This window comes from Chrysochloris asiatica, unplaced genomic scaffold (genome assembly GCF_000296735.1).
Source record: "Chrysochloris asiatica unplaced genomic scaffold, ChrAsi1.0 scaffold00064, whole genome shotgun sequence".
NCBI classification, from domain to species: Eukaryota; Metazoa; Chordata; class Mammalia; order Afrosoricida; family Chrysochloridae; genus Chrysochloris; species Chrysochloris asiatica.
This window is the reverse complement of record NW_006408582.1, coordinates 678,371-681,801: the sequence shown is the minus strand read 5'-3', so window position 1 is coordinate 681,801 and position 3,431 is coordinate 678,371. Positions and strand designations below refer to the sequence as shown.

General features: G+C 38.1%; 1 pseudogene; it reads right to left on the bottom strand.

Moving 5' to 3' along the window:
- The window catches only part of LOC102837218, a 33,322-nt pseudogene that overhangs the window by 21,996 nt on the left and 7,895 nt on the right, over positions 1 to 3,431 (bottom strand).

Genomic DNA, 3,431 nt, shown 5'->3' with positions numbered 1-3,431 from the left:
GAAAGCAGTGCTGAGAGGACAATTTATAGCAATAAACGCACACACCCAAAAAGAAGAAAAAACTAAAATTAACACATTAACACGACATCTACAACAATTAGAAACAGACCAACAGAGGGAACCCACAGTTACTAAAAGAAAAGAAATAATAAACCGAATGGTCTCCCAAAACAACCACAGCTGGTCCTAAACTGTTTATCACTGAAAAAAAAAATTCCTGAAGAGGGCTGTGGAGTGGGAGAAAGACAGGCTGAAAAGGAAACAGGCTGAAAATTAAATGCTGAGATACGTTATAAGAAGCAAAGTAACATCTCTAAATTTCTCAGGTGGCCTTGAAGGCAAGACGCTGAAAGACAGGCACTAAAGTCATAATCATATTTTGCTATAGGTTTTTTACCGCCTCTTTTCTTTAAGATGATTATAGACTATAGTACCCAATCTGTGGTTTCGACTTTTGCTGTTTTGTTTTTTGGTCCCCCTTTTACTTTCAGGGGGCTCTTTCTTTCCCTGCATTGCCCAAGGAGGGATAGCAATTGTGGTCATATTGTCAAGCTGTAATCACACCCTGTCAAAGCCCACCATCCAGACAAGAGCCAATATCAATTGCTATAAACCAGAAAAACAATCAAAACCTGCTACAGTTACTCAGTTGAGTAATAAGAAAAGTCAAAAGTTAAGCCCTTCTCTGAATCACATCTATCTTAAGGCTTTCAGAAAGCTCAAAATGCATCAACAGACATCCTTCTAATTATTGAAAACAATTATTGAAGATGTCCAAGAAACAACTGATGCTTTTGGCACATGTCCAGAAAAAAGATAGAGTAACTGAGTCAAATGAGCTAGAGGGAAACTTAGACTTCCCATTGAAAGGAGGGCAGGCTTTGGAATTGCTTGAGAAGGAATTTGGGACAATAATATTGAGGTGCATCCAAACATTCCACAGAGGGTTTGAGAAAAATAAGGAAGAAGTAAAGAAACTGTTGCCTTGGTGATAGAAATCATGCTGGTTATCACATTATAGAATTGTGCAAGACCAATGACTTCATTGAAAATACATTTTTCAAACACCATAAAATGACTTTACATCTGTAGCTCACCAGATGGAATACACAAGAATAAAACTGTCTATTTCTTTAGTAAGAGTCTGTGAAGAAGCTCAATATCCTCACTCAAAACAAGGCCAGGGGACAGCTGTGGAGCAGATCATCAATTGCTCAAATACAAGTTCAGGCTGAAGTTGAAAAAAATTAAAATAAGTTCATGAGAGCAAAAATATGTCCCTGAAACTATGCCACCTGAATTTCGTGACTATTTCAAGAACAGATTTGACGCATTATACACTAATAATCAAAGATAAGAAGCACTGTGAAATGACATCAAGAATATCATATAGAAAGAAAGCAAAAGGTCATTAAAAGATATATGAAAAATTTATTTTATAAAAATCATAGGCATAAGGTTGGGACCTATGAGTTGGAGACTAATGATATCCCAGCTATTTGAGTTTTCCAACATGGTATACCATTTGATAATCCTTGATAGCAATCACCATTCCTCCCTTTCCTCAAGTCCTTCAAAAACCAGGATTCTAAAACATGTTGCAATGTCTCACAAATTCACAAGAAATGTTTCAAGAAATTTTTGAGGCTGGAAAGTGCCAAATCCATAATTCAGACATCAATCTGGAGGAATTTTCTTGACCACATAGTGTCACTAGTTGAAGAGCCCAAATCGGCAAGACAAATGACAGGCTATTGATTCATGAGACCGTGGGAAATAGTAAATCAGGTCAGATGATGGGCTGAAAGCATCATGCACTGGAGGTCAGACGTAATGAGCCAGATGCCTGATCCAGGGCTAGAGAGTAAGTTTGTCCAAAGCAGTTTTGTAAATTGGAGTCAGTCCATGACTCCAAGGGAAATGCAAGGTGCTGATCTAAGCCACAGTAAGGTGGAGGCATCCTTAATCCTTAATTCCACTGTAATCTTTACTTACTTTGTGTTGTTGTTTGTATGTGCCATCAAGTCAGTTCTGACTCATAATGGCTCTGCAAAGTGATTCCAAGGATCAGTTGATGGGTTTGGTTCACAGTCTAGTGCTCATCCCACAATGCTAAAGGATTTCTATTTTACCCCCTTGTTGTTGGTAAGTGCCATCAAGCTGGTTCTGAGCCCATATCAGGTTTCCGAGGAGCAGCTGGTGAGCTTGAACTCCCAACCTTACAGTTCAAATGTCTTTGCAGTCTTGCGCATTAGCTCACAGTGCTACACCAAGACTTTACTCTCTAACCTCATCTTAAACTTTACTCCTTAGGAACTCATTTCAAAATAGATGCATAATCACAAGTAGAGAGACTTAGATTCACAATGCATCACAAAATGAAGAAATTCGGCTAGAAAGGTCAATATAAATAATGAGCTGACCTGCAATGGAAAATAAAGAAAAGACAAAAATTATGTCAGAAGAGACTCTGAAATTTGCTTTTCAGCATGGAGATGCTAAAGCATATGGAAGAAATGAGAAAGGTAAAGAGCTGAATAGAAAATTTCAAAAGACAAATAAACAAAAGAAAATCAATTATAAGGAAATGTTAAAGACCAGGAGTTAGAAAATCAAAAGGGCTGAAACTCTCAGCATTTCTCAAAATAAAAGAAATGAAGAAAAATTCCATCAACTTGCAATATTGAAGGATTGTGTGGGCAAAATGAAGTCCTTGTATGGTACTGTAAGGATAAACACTTGATTGCTAATCACAAGGTTGGTGATTCAAACCCACCAGTCACTCTTAGGAAGCCCTATACAAGGATGCTAGGAATTGGATCAAAATCAATGGCTATTAACAACAAAAATGTGGGCATAATATTGAATGATGCAGACACCGTCAAAAGAAACCATGGTATTTTCAACATCCTCATATGCATGTAAAAGCTGGACAATGCGTAATGAAGACACTAGAAGAACTGATACATTTGAATTATGGTGTTGATGAAGAATATTGAAAATTCCATAGAATTTCAGAAAAACAAACAAATCTGTTGGAGGAAGTATAGCAAAAATAGTTCTATGGAGCCAGGATGGTAAGACATTATCTCTCATACTTTGGACATGTTATCAGAAGACACCAGTTCCTGAGAAAGGGAATCATGCCTCATCAAATGAAGGGGCAGTGAAAAAACAGGAATTGACACAGTGGCAGTTGCAATGGACTCAAATAAAACAACAATTGTGAAGACAGGGCAGGACCAGACAGTGTTTTATTCTGTTGTACTATGAATCAGAAGGAGCTCTGGTAGCGTAGTGGTTATGAATCGGGCTGTGAACCTTAAGGTCAACGGTTTGAAACTACCAGCCACTCCACGGGAGAAAGATGAGGCTTTCTACTCCCGTAAGGATTTACACCCTCGGAAACCCTGTACAGGGTCGCTATGGGT